This window comes from Ambystoma mexicanum, chromosome 9 (genome assembly GCF_040938575.1).
Source record: "Ambystoma mexicanum isolate Mex_15411 chromosome 9, UKY_AmexF1_1, whole genome shotgun sequence".
In the NCBI taxonomy this organism is placed as follows: Eukaryota; Metazoa; Chordata; class Amphibia; order Caudata; family Ambystomatidae; genus Ambystoma; species Ambystoma mexicanum.
In genome coordinates, this window is record NC_090931.1 from 895,963,534 (window position 1) to 895,977,757 (window position 14,224).

Genomic DNA, 14,224 nt, shown 5'->3' on the forward strand with positions numbered 1-14,224 from the left:
CGATCCGGCAGGTTACAATTGAGGAAATTATGGACTAGAACTGTGGACTATAATCAAGAAACCTCTGCACTAGAATCAAGGCAACTACGGAGTGAAATGAATGACTAGATTGAAGGAAACTACAGACTGAAATTCATGTCTAGAATAAGGGAAACAACATGCTGAAACCTAAGACTCCAATCAAGGAAACTACAGATGGAAATTGTGGACTAGAATTAAGGAAGCTACAGACTAGGATCAAGGAAACTACAGACTGAAACTAATGACTAGAATCAAGGAAACCGTGAACTGAAACTATAGACTGAAATAAAGAAAGCTACAGACTAGAATCAAGAAAACTACCCAGTGAAACAAATTACTGGAATCAAAGGAAGTACTAACAGAAGCAATGGACTAGAATTAAGGAAGCTACAGACTGAATTCTAGGACTACAGGCAGTGAGCAACTGGGCTGCAGGCAGACAGGAAAGGGACTGCAGGAAGGCAACTCGGTCACTAGACCTGCAGCAGTTATTGGCAAAAGGAAGCAACAGGACTCCGCAGGAAACCAATTATAAAAGCAAGAGGCTAGCGTATGTCACTACATTATACCTTTTTGTAATCAATACAATTTAGTTCCTAAGTCTTTGTTCTTTTCATGCAGTTTCTTACTTCTGGACTCTGATTGCTATATTCTTCCATTCTGGTATCTTCAACATTCTCATCAGTTTCATCATTCCCTTGCTCTTCAGTGGGGTGTTCTCTGCACCTAAGGGACAGAATTCTTGAATCTCATATTTATTCACTTTCTGTGTTCACGTTTCTAGCTCAATGTTCCTTTCTTCCATGTCAGCAAAATAGGGCTTTTCTCTCTTGATGCTCTTCTGCATTTCTACTGCTGTGCTCTTTGCTATTCAATGCTACTATTTCAGCCTTCCATTTCCTCCCATCCAGCAGCTGGATGTAGTGCTCTTCAGCTTTCTACAATTGGACAGGTGCACTGGACCTGGACATTTTCTGTTTGTCTTTGTGGGGCACTCATATCTCACCCATTCCACTCGACATATGCTGTGTTTCTTCACCGCTTTCCTTGCGTCATGTATTTCTATCCTTCCAAGTTCCCTTTTTATTACTCTAGCCCCCGCTTCCCATATTGTTTTCCATTCTTCTGTTGTCTCTTGTCGCACTTGGCAGAGCTAATTTCTTGTTGGTTTGTCTTTTCCTCGTTGTTAAGAATGTCAACACCCCAATGCTTTTTTAAATTCCTTTCACATACCTGTTCACTCATCCAATTTGTTCATTCCCTTGCAGGTGGTACAAGTAGGATTTCTTGTATTTACTGCTATTGCTCTCAGGATACCTCTTCATTTCCTCAGAGGTGAACTGAACCACTTTGTCTGTTACTGTCTGTAAAGACTGGGGTTGGAGAGCGTCTGTACTCCTGCTCTCTATATGGTAGAGGAGAGGCACAGAGGACCCCAACAAGATGTTCTACTATGGTAGCTATGGTCGAGCAATCAAGGCCTAGCTTCTCAGGAGGTGATGCGGGCTGGTTCTTAAGTACAGTGTAGTACCCAAACACCCACAAAGGAATGTCCACACACTATGTTAGTGAAAACACAGCTCTTTATATAAATGAGGTTCACGTTATAAACACAATCGCAATAACACACTTTGTGCTCTGACAATTCTAAAATGGTAAATATATACAGTTCTAGGTGGTACCACTATTACTCAGATTCCATTAAAATGCATTAACTATACTCAGTTTAAATAGCATACGAATCAACACATCGAAACAATATCAACCATTGTCATGATTCCTGTCCCTCATGTCCCCAGCCCTCCAAGATGTCAGGATGGAGCCAGGGCACGATCACCTACATGGCCCTCAAGGGCCTCTCCATCCCTCCAAAGACCCACTTGGAGTCAGACTTGGCGCTTGTGGCACCAGACTCACTCACCCCCATAGGATAACATTGGGGATTGGACTTGTAGTGCATTGATGGGGGCAAGATGGATGCCCCCACATATTTCGGTTCCCAGAACTGCATGTGCAGTCTAGTCTTTTGGGTGTGGTTCAGCCCAGAGACACCTGGGATAGCCAGAGACTATTTAAGCCACTCCCAGGCTGAGAAACATGCTTTGTTTTTTCTGCACCTGCAGCGTGACACTCACTCGGATCGGTCTCCAGTAGGCCTGCATCTTTCTTTTGCGCTCAGCTCCTGTAAGAACAAGAACACCGTTAGGAACAGCCTTACCTTGCGGCGCTTCTGCCCATCATTCATCGCTTCTTCTGTTCTGCGGGCATCTTCGGCGGTGTCATTCCCATCCCGGCACACCGCTTCCTAAGGAAAAGGGAAAAGAACAGAAAAAAAGGCATTAGTAAGCATTCAGCAAATCTTCGCTTATTTTTAAAGACTGTACGAGCTTCAAACGCTTACCTGAATCCCAGCCGCTCTGGGGGAACTCTGTCTCCGGAACTTCTCATCCATCTGCAAGAGGGAAAAGACACTCCAGGTTAGCGTTGAAACATCTAGAGGCGCCGCATACCGCTCTTACTCACCGCATTTCTTCTTCATAACCGGCATCCACGCTGAAAACATTGCGCCACCTAAAAGACACAGAAAAAGAACTCAGTTCAATACAAATGCGAAAGGGTCGCATCGCGCATCGAGCATCGCGCTCTCACTCACCTTCAGCGCTACTCATCTCAGCAGTACGTTGCCATCCCCGGACGCTGGCCATCATCTAAGGAAGGAAAGGAACGAAGTTAGAGAACTGTTCAAAAGACTCATTATACTTACCTGTCGGACTCTTGTCAGTGAAGTAACTAGGCAGCAACGAGCCTGCATCAATCAACGTGCCCCTGCGCTGAAAGCGGGACGGAGAGCACACTTTCCAAGAAAACAAGGTGAGCTGTGGATCAAAGGGAAGAGTTGGACCCCGGGGAAGAAGGGGTTCATGCACACAGAGACAATAGGGAGTTAAACTCTACCAATCCTGTGTTTCAGGCCCAGTCTCCAGTCGAGTAGACTCCAGGGAAGGGTTCGAGGTCGTGAGAGGTCAGAACAGGCTGAGTGACGTCCCCGTGGATACCAGGTGAGCGTTACAACCGTAGACTTAGGAACAAGACAAGTTGGTTAGACAATTGGTAGAATACTGGCCCGATACCTAGACACAGTTCTGTGTAAGGAGCCCCCCACTTGGGCAACCTGTAAATGAAGATGCACTACAAGCCCAATCCATATATTGTCTATTAGAGTCTTATCTCCTTCTATAAAATTTCTACTGCCCCAAAGTACCTAGTTTCATAGAGTTCTTTGTTGAATCGTTGACAGGCCCTTCTTGAGCGCACTCCCTTTCAGGCAGGAGCCGCGGGTCGTCGCGATTCAGTGAAGAAAGAGGCGAACGTAGTCATAGAGAGAGCAGCTTCGATCTTCGCAGGGCTCGTTGACGAGAGCTCGTGAACATCCTGTGAAGAAGAGGTGTGCGGTGCACCTCGACGACGAGCGTTTGTTGCCAAAAAGAGTCAATGAAGAACTTTGGCCCAGCAAGGGTGTCGGGTCGTCGGCGTCTGGTGTCAGCGAATGGGACGTGGCCACAGCTGGCTTCAGTAGCTTCGTCGGCGTCTCTGAGGTCTTCAGGTGGCGGGAAACCCATCGCCGGATTCTCCTCAGTCGTCGGCAGCCTTGACTTTCTCCGGCAGGACAAAAGTGGTCAATGAGGATGAGCAAGGGAGTCCTTGTTTCAATGTTCTTAAGCAAAGGGAGCACTGCGGCTCCGGTCGGTGACTGTGGGCGGCGATGGTGGACGGATGTCCGGTGCTTCTCTTCATTCTCCTCGGCGGTCCCCTTCTCTGGTCGGCAGCCTTTCATAGGTCTGTCTACCAGGGAGCTTTGGCAAAGATCAGCTGGTGCACGATGGTCCCTCGTAGCTCGGGAAGAGGTCTCCTAGCTAGGTCCTCTCTTGGATCAGTTCCTTGAAGGCACAGCACCTTTCAGATTAGCGAAGGACAGAAGCAGCAGTTCTTCTTCCAGTGGGCTTCAAAGATAAGCATCAGTTTCAACTTCAGTTTCTGAACGGCGTCAGTTTTGATGTCAGTTTCTACTTCAACTTCTGAGCGATTTCTAGCAGTGAGAGGCCCCCAGATATACTGTTGATCTCCCTCCCATTCACTCTGCTGGGTCACACTCAGGCAACCAATCACTCAGAAGGGCATTCAGGCAGTCAGGCAGCCAATCGGCTCACAGTGCATTCAGGCCATTCTTCTCCATCCAGACACTCACAACACAGAATGTGAATACGGACAAGCACTCTGCCATTCAGCACTACACACTACACACTGCATTCATACCTGTTTCGGGCAGGCCTGTCTCAGTCATCGTGTCAAAAACCAGATACTAGACACCCACAACACATACCCATTCAACCAGGTCCCACCTTACGGGCGTACCCACAACTTGCAGTCATTGGGAAGGCTACAGCCAGTCTGGCCTGGACTTCCCCACAACACCATATAAGGAACTTCCACCCAACAGCCAGTTAGGGGGAAGGGACAGAGTTAGGGCTTCCCGGGACTTTGGGAAAAGTAAGGTAACAGGCAATAGAAAGCAAGAGACCACAGGGGCCATCTTGTTTCTTATCAGAAATCCACTGATTCCAATGACAGGGCCTGGGCATCCCAAAATGGAGGATGCTCAGGGCGCCTGTCAATTCAGCACGGAGCTGCCACCAGCCCCTACCCTGCTCAGAAACATACAGTAGAAGTACAGGGTTGTACTCCCACCCATGGGTGCCATAAGGGTATCCCAAGGGTCTGTTCACCAAACCAAACAGAGGAAGAGCCACACCGCCAGGAGTCCCACATGAACTCCTGCACGGAAAACAAGACAGAACATACATAATAAGGCAATAAAGGACAAGGATACAGAGACACTGTCCCTCCAATGCATTTCCAGCATCACACTGTCTATTCAGGATAACCCTCTCTAATGATCACTTGTTGTGATATCTGGATTTAAGTGCACTTTCAGCCATTTAGATGTGTAATCCGCCATCATTGTAGCACACTTTTGTGGATCTGGAAGGTGTTCTATGGTATCCATGAAGTCAACTTCCGATTTGAGTTCATACTTCTAACCATTTTATATTTACAAGAGCTGCAAGCTTCATTATTAGTCTTTTGCCCCCTTCTCTACATATTGTGCAGTTGGTAAATAGTCTCACTTTCTCTGAGTCCATTTCTGGCCACCAGTACTGTTCCCTTATTTTCCTTTTTGTTAGGGTCATGCTGGTGTGTCCTTCCTGTCACAACCATATTATTCGGTCTCTGAGAATTGTGGGGAAATGAGTACATTTCCTCTCAGGAGTATGTTGTCATGTGTGTGCTTTTCAGACTGTATTTTCCAGTAACTCTGTAGGGTCAGGGTTAGTGACCTCCCACCCAGCCACCCTTTTATCGAGTCCTCCTTTACTTTCTGTAGAGTTTCATCTTCCAGTAATCCTTTGCACCATTCTTTTAGAGACGTGTTTCTCTTGTGTTGTGTAATCTTTTACCATGGCCACTACACATGCCTCTTTTTTTCAATAGGTATGTTTCATTTTGCTAACTGGCTGCTGGTAGCCTGAAGAAGCAATCTGCTTGTCAAGTATGCCATCCTAGGAAGTGCTCTGTTTTGAAGGTATACTCCTTTAATTCATTTTTGCCAATTGGGCCAACTTTAGAGTTTGTCCTCCCATGTTCCTATGTATGTTTACTAGGGGCTTATGGCCTGTTCACAGTTTGAGACAGCTTTCCCAGAGGTAAGTCCTAAAACAATGAATTGCTCATTGTGAAGGGTCAGTAATGAGAAGCGGACAACTGCTTGCTGCTTGTGTTTTTCTCAAGTTTAGAGATTTTATTAAAGAAATATTTGGTAAATAAATCCTCGCTAGTCCTACTCTATCAGGGAAATTCCTACCTGATCTAAAGGATAAGGGAGTAACTTCTAGCATAAACAAACTGGCCCTTACACTAAACAACAATACATTCACAGGAAATCATAAACAACATAATAGAATGAACAATATTCAACCCGTATTTCGGATGACCTTTACCTGTCCTGGGTAAATCCCTTCCCCCAGTTGATTCTCCAAATGTTCATAGGAAATTGAAAGTCTTGAGCCAGTTCTTATCAGTTCTTCAAAAATTTGCAAAGGGAAAGAAAAAGTCTTAAACCAGTTATTGTGAGTTCCCAGTCAACACAAAAGTTCATCAAACAAAAATCCACTGTTAACACTTATTTAGCTTTCAGTTGAAAGGATCCTCTTCCAATTTGAGTCAAGAAAATATCACCAGTGGTAATCCTGGATGTCTTCCTTCTAAGATGAATTGCCACAGTTTATAGATTAGTTTAACAAATTCTTCTTCTACAACCTTATAAATGATTAAGACCTCTGCATTACATTTGGTATAATTCTCAGGATGCTTCTCTTTGGGTTGTTGCTTTCCTCTTGCCAATCACCCTTCTACTACTGTTACCATGGAAACAGTCTCCTTTGTTCCACACTATGCTACTACTTCAACCAACATCAATATGACATTCACTGACAGTTGATTCACCACCACAGGTGTTTCTGCTTCTTCTACAACTTTATACTTCAGAATTATTAGGCATATAAAGACAAGACACTTCGAACTCTACACATGGGCAGGACACGCTCCTTTCCTATACTCAAAGAAAGGGGCAGCCTCTTCTGTCTACCTTAATGTCACAAGTATTACCTGCCTCTGCTCCAAGACTGACTTTCTCTCAACTTCAGCAGTCTTCAGCATTATACATTATTTTCTTCTCCATGACTCTTTTACAAGCATCCAGCTCCCTTACCCAGCTTTGTTCACTCTCTCTTGGTTCCAGTAACAACCCTGAAGCTGTATTGCCACTCTTCCAGCTACAGGTAACAATTCAACACTTGTATCAGAGGACACTGGACCTTAAACAAACTCACAGATCAGGTGTATAGATCTTAATAGGACTGGTTTCACTAGGGAAAGGTTTCACCTTTTGGCTTGGGTAATGCTTGTTCTACTAGTCAGTACAATAACTTCTGGACTTAAAGAATAAATGTTCCGGATACTACAAGGTTCAGTTTCAAAGGAGAAACAGATTTAGGCACACGCAACCACTCTTTAAGATAGATCTTTAACCTTAAAGAGATACCAGTGATTGTATTTCTTTTCAATATCATGGAGATGGGTTCAGACTCCTATCTTGGGAAATAAAATTGGCCACACGTGACCTTCCTTTGGTGCTGCATTCACTTGTTACACTTGTGAAAGACAACGTTAGTTTTTCGGAATGGTTTTCAACAGGCGTTTCCTTTTAATGATTGACACGCGACTACTCCGCTACCAGTAAACTGCTCAACAATGGAAATAATTGGCTTTTCTTCTTACGTGAACACTACTGCTCTCTCTAATAGTGTGCATGTTATATTTCCATAATAAGGGCTTTCCACAACGACGAACAGCTTATAATCACTTTTGAATTTACGCAAGTTACTTATGAGCTGGTAACAGTTACCAGCAAGGTTTGTTGAGTAAACCTGAACGCCGAACTTCACTCACCGGCTTCGGGAATAATGTGGTGCGGGCTGCTTCTCTTTTCTGACTTCTTCATCTGCTACAACTGCTTCGGGCACTCTTGGGACCCACACCCTTCTGCCACGCCAATTGGGAGTCTCCTTTATTCACCAGTCCCTCGGCTTGCCTTCTGCTATGGGCCTCGGGCTTCAGCATGGTCACGCTCTGCAATCACAGCCACTCGGTGCACCTGGGGAAAGCTCCACTCTCAGCACGTCTTCCTCAGTGCAGCCACGGCAATGCAGGTTTTGAGACTACAGGACCCTCTCAGAACTTGCAGGTGAAAACTGCTACCTCTACTCCCCGGTGTCCTTTCTGTGATCACACTTCCTTGTGAATTGCCAGTCTTGTGTTCTTCTACTACTGCTGCCAGCCTTCCAACTCCTGCTCCAGCTCCTTCCCTCTCCTCTCTCCTGCTGCAGCCTTTTATGCCTCACAGGTTTGGCGATTGGCTTCAGGTGTGAGCCATTGGTTTTAATTGCCTGACCCTTGCAAAGGCTGTTAGGCCTAATTGCCTGACTACTACATCTACATGGTTCTTTAACCCTCTTCTTCGTCTCAGTCCCTATAGAATTCTGGGACATGTAGTTTACTTCATCAAAATCAGGTTTTCCTACTTCTTGAGTATTGTTAATGGTAGATTTAATTCCCTTAGTAATTGTAACAGAGGGACTGTCGGTTTTAACTTTGCTAGAGGAAAATTATTTAGTGAAGACAACATTTCCGCAATTCCTTGTAGTATACCTTTTGTATTGAGGAGGGCATTTGATTTTAGGAACCAAAAGAATTATTTCCTTTGCATAATTTACTTTGATGTCATAACCTTAGGGCTTACCACCTTAGATTCCATAGGAGGTTGAGAGACATTAAAATGACAGTAAGCCATAACCTCTTTTTGTACAATGGTAATAGTCTCCCTGTTAGAGGAAAAATGCTGTGTCTCATCCCACGGAATCTCCCCACTACCCTCTGGGCCTTATTGCCACCCAGGTGATCCTCCCACAGTACACCACCCCCAGGGTTGGGATCAGAATGCATCTGCCTTCACCTGGCCATCTGGGAGGAGACATTAGGCAGGGTTTCAGTGAGGGAACCACAGGATTCTTCACATCATGTACAGGCCGCATTTTCTTTTCTACAGTGGAGTAGTGTTGTCCCTTTGACGTTAGAACTTTGGAGCCAACACCACTGTGTATCCCTTTCTCCCTGGGTTTTGCATGAGTGCAGCTCCTACCGCATATGCTCTGGCATCAACAGCTATTGCCTCGTTGTTCACATTGAAAGGCTTTAGATTAAGTGCCATTGTTATGTCTGTTTGTATTCGATCAAAAGTGTCTCTGCATTGCTCTGTCCATTTGAATTGTTCATCCATCCTTAGCTGTTTCCATAGATATTGTGTTTTGTCGGAGAAGTTTTTCAAAAATGTGGCATAATATTCTGCCAGTCTCATAAATGATTACAATTGCTCTTTGTTCTGTCGTTCTGGAGCAAGTTCTATTACTCGACTCAGACTTTATTTTTTAGTTCCATTCCTGCTGCTGAGAATGTGTACAATGGAAACTCTAGTTTGTCTTTCCCTATTTCACATTTCTTTCTTTTCGAATGAAATCCTTATTTCTACTTCATATATTAAGATGTCATCTGGAAAATATTTAACCTTTTGCATTCCTTGCAGTGTGTCCGTCGTTGTGTACTAAGATCTGTAAAATGGTATCACAAATGCTGTCATTTGCTTTGGTCTGTGGTGTAGTTTCACCCAATGATGTACTTGTTATGTCAAGCTGGGAGAACTTCTTCACTCCTTGAAATGACTGCATCATTTCAGTTATATTTGGTAGTGGACATTTATCTCTGACTACGTCTTGGTAGAGTGCCCTGAGATGAATACACATTCCCAGTCTGTCTGATTCAGTCAGCCATTATGTTGCGTTCACCGTTTATATCACATTTTCCTTTAGTAGGCTGTCTATTAAATTCTGTAGTTCTTCCTTTGCCATCAATGTAACTGGTCTCACTTTCCGTTTGACTGGAATGGCTCCTTCACCAAGCTTGCTTCCATGTATTTCACCATTCAGCATCCTTATTGAGTCCTTTATCACTCCTTTGTACTTTTCTAGTAGATTTGTGGTTCGCTTCTCGGTTACTTCCATGGCTTGTTTTTTTTAGCATTGGGATCTCATTTGATGTCTAGATTTACTAGATGCGGCCACCCCAATAGTACGTCTCCTATGTCAGTGACGTATACTCTTCCTCTTATTTTCTGGTGCTTGAATTATATGTCTGCTCTGAAGTACCCTACTGGGCTGATTTCTTTGCCCCAGTAGGCTCCAGTTTTGATTCTAGTCTTCTTTCAACCTTTTTTCTCCGCCTTTCTGCATTTGTTTGTACTGTTCTTCAGACATCAGAGTAAGGTCTAACCCTAATTCAGTCATCATCCTTATCTGGTTACCATCAATCAACACTTCGCAATATGGTTTCTCTTTCTTTTGTTTCCTTTTCAAGTTTTTTATACTGAACACTCTTATAGGTTTTTGTTCTTGTTCTTCTTCTGACTCTTCGCCACCACTGTCTTCTTTATTGACCTGTTTCACTAGCATGCTTCTGGATGCTCTGGCAAAGAGGGCTATTTTCTGGGATTTTGGCTTTTTTTTTCACTCGCGTTGGATATTCTGTGTCATTCCCCTCTTGACTACGCATTCCACACCTGAAGCTCACTCTTTAGTAGCTTGTTTCTCTTTCATGGGTGTTATCTCTTCTTTCTTTACCGCTCATTGTACTGTTGCATCCTTTCATCCCAGTTGTTTTCCACTGCACCTCATTTATGTGCATGACTTCCTTATGTAGGCTTTTTGTTGTACTTTTTGTCAATGCAATGTACTCTCTTCCACACTGTGTTATTTTCACCACTTTCTCCTAAGTGGAATATTTGCTCAATAGCATTTTTTCTTGCATTTGTAGCTTCTATCATCCCACGACCAGGGAGTCTCTTAACATGACATTCACGTGTCTCCAAAATGGCAGTCTTTCTCCACCTCCCTCAGTGCCATGGGTTAATCATCAACAGGTTAATTCGCTCCTTGTTTTCTCCCATAATAATGCAGCCTGTGCCTCGGAACATTCCCTCTATTTTCTAATCTGTTATTCGGCCTCCTGAGTGCCTCTTCATATGGGATTTCTATGTTGGAAACTTTGACAGGGTCAGGGCCATGGCCCTGTCAAGGGGGAGAGTTGACACTTCTCAACCTGAGGCAGGAGGCTCCTCAGAACAAAAATCAGAACCAGTCCTACCCCAGATATGTGAAGTGTGAATTGGGAGTCCCCAGTCCCCAGAAATCCCCCATGTACTGTAGTGCCCCTATCTGGTACCACTCTGTTTCTCCCAATGCCTCTGACGCAGTTGCAGGCCACCGTTCTCTTTTTACTTTGGCAGAACCACATCTCACAGAGTCCACCTACGGGCAACACAGAAAACCGGAACTGGATTCAAACAAGGGAGAAAAAAGAACTGCGACAACCAAGGTGAACCAGGTACTGTCACAACATCCGATTAGCGTTCAGCACCCCGGGAACACAGCAAATTCACCACCCAAGCAGAAAAACGAATTTTCAGCCGCACAGCACGACAGAGGAATATGAGAGACTGACAGGAAAAGTGTCCTCGAAAAAGGGGAAAGGGATTATAAATCCTCTAAACTGGGTCCTGGGGGAAAGACAGTAGTCAATAGGTGCAGGAAGTCAGGTGAGCATTGAAACCAATGGAGGGGCAAGAGAAAAGTACTGAAACACCAGCCCAACACTATGAAAGTAGGCAGCAAGAGAGGCAGAGTGGGGGTTGTACGGGTGAGGTCACAGGAGCAATGAAAGGTGGACCGAGAGACCAAGCGCAGGATGAACTGAGGAGCAGAGTGTTGGAGAGTTGGCGGCAGAGCTTTTTGCGGAGGTAAAGTAATTGTGAGAGTGGGTGTTGCTAATGGTTTGTAGAATAGTGTAGTGCTCGAAGCGGTGTGCAGAGAAGTTGAGAGAGAGGGATAGATAAAGAGAGAGAGAGAGAGAGTGGTAGTTTGAGAGATGGGAGTAGGGGAATGGAATAGTAGTAGTTAGTGTGAGAGGGAGTGAGTGTTAGGAGAGAGTGAGGATAGTTGGGAGGGGTGTAGAAGTGAGGTTGAGGAGAAGGGTATAGGATAGATGTGGGGAGGGTGGAAGTAATGAAAGTGAGTGTAATGGAAGGTGTGAGCAGGGCACCATATCCCTGGGTTTGGAGAGGACAGAGAAGTAGTGTGAAGGAGATGGTAGTAGAGTGAGGCAGAGTAGGGGTAGTGCAGAGGGAGTGGTAGTAGTAGGATAGATGGAGGGGTAAAATGAAAGAGCAGAGGCAAGGACGAGGAGTGCAAAAATCAATGAAGGGCAGTACAGAGAGAGGAGAGAAATAGCAGTGTGAGTATTAGGAGTGGTAGAGTGGGGAGAATAGTAGTAGTGGTGAGAGGAGTAGTAGCAATGAGAATAGTAGCAGTCATAGTGCAGAGAGTTTAGTAGTATTGTGGAAGAGGGAGAGTAGTAGTAGTGCAGAGAAGATAGAGTAGAAGCGTGGAGAGGGGAGACTGGTAGGATGGAAGGAAGTAACATCGGAGAGAGAAGGGTGGGGAGGATAAAAGGCGGGTGGAGTTGGACATAGGAGGAGAGTGGGGGAGAAGGAGATAAAGGGATTGACAGTCAAATGGCAAACATTCACTACCCACTAGTACTAACCATCATGAGTGTAGGGTGAGTTAGAAATTCCCTTATGGAGTTATTAGGGCCATTGTTTCAAGGAAACATTGTTAGTTGAAGGCATTGGCAGACAGTAGGGGGTTTCCAGTCAGTAGCACTCACTGGTGGTTCCGGATGCCTGGGCCAGAACATAAATTCAACAGGAGCTGAAAGAGAGAGGGACAACCCAAGCTCCACTTTCCAAACCCCCTTTTCAGCCAGTGCCTTTCATCAAATAGCTTGCCAATCTTTGCATTGCAATTGCAACCATATTCAGAAAAAAATATGTTATACCGGTGCTGTAATTGGAATAAAACATGTAACACTTTAAATCGGGCTCCCTGAGTTATTAAGGCCATCTGTGACAAACCACGCCATCTTCCTCTTGATGCTTTGAGTCTTTGTGATCTGTTAGTGTGTTCTTTGGTTTTGTTCCTTTTGGGCTTGCTGCACAAAATTACACAGGCTCGCTTTTAAGTTGAAAATGTTGCTTTAATGTGACAGGCTACCGCTCACAAAAAGACGCTAACCTGACTCTCTATCCTTACAGGCTAACATATCCATTTTTTTTACAATTGCCAAAACAAATAAATAAACCATTTAAATGCCTCCCTTCCTGTCCCTTGCTCCCTCCCCTCCCCTTAAATTCCTCTCAACCTTCATTCCTGCTTTCTACCATCTTCTCGCCAAGGCCACACCCCTCCTTCTTCAATACCTCTTCCCCCTCTTTGTACCCTCGGGGTAGCTTGTTAATGCAAACAGCACCACCCCAACTCATTTACCGCGCTAGTACCCCATTGCGCTCCCCCAAACCTCCTCCAAAGGGCCATGTCCTCGGCACGAGAAAAACCCTCCCCTGTGGTGTTCTTACTGCTCCATGCCCCCACCAAACTTCTCATCTACCTCCAACCCTTCAAGATATCCTCCAAAGCCAATCGAACATCACCCAGGTAGTACATGTTCCCCAATAATGACAAATGCACCCCATCCTCCCGAAATAGTGCAGAATCCCCATAAATGATCTCCTGGTGCACCAGCATTTGCACCCCCAAGGCTCTGCAAAACCTCACCATCTCCCTGTTGATCTTTTTCCTCGTCCTTTCTACCGCTCCTTCGTTCACATCCCCCCTCCATACTCTTCTTGGCAACAACCTGGGCCATATCTCTTTCAACGCGCCCAGGTCCCTATTAATCGTTTTTAGCAGTGACACCCTGTATCCCCAACTAGATCGTTCTCCCCTGCATGCAAAATCATTGCTGCCGATCCCCATGATGGTCTCTCAAGCCTGCTAACATAGGCAGCAGTTGGTCCCACCTGAGCTCCCCTACCACAGACCATGTCAATAAAACAATGTTATAGCTACATCCCAACTGGGTCCCAAACATTCTTTTTGCTGCATCTTTCCCTGTCCATTTCACTGCAGAGTGTCCACAACTCACCACTCCTCCGTGCCACATCTCAAAAAGAAAAGATTTCATGAGTTTTCTCTCCACCAACTGCATTGGTCCCTTAGTAAATCTTTACTGCCTCCATCCAGAAGCACCCAACAGCCCTTTCCTTTCTGATCAGTCTTTAATCTACAAATCTTTATTCTACGCTCCTTTCTGATAAGTGTACACCTTTCCACAGTAGGCCTCTTCTCCCCGTTACCAGTTCCAATACCCTAAATTCCCCAAAAAACAACCAAATAAAGCAGGTCGAAAGCATGTCCCTCTTCCATGATGATGAGCACACCCCCTACAAAAACCTTGGACAACCTTAATAACAGGGTATCTGAAGCTGGTCTCCTACTATCCTTACCCTTCCCTTTTTCCCTTGCCCATCCTTCCAACATCCTACGTGCCATTTCACCGCCACTGGGATGAAAGCCCCAAA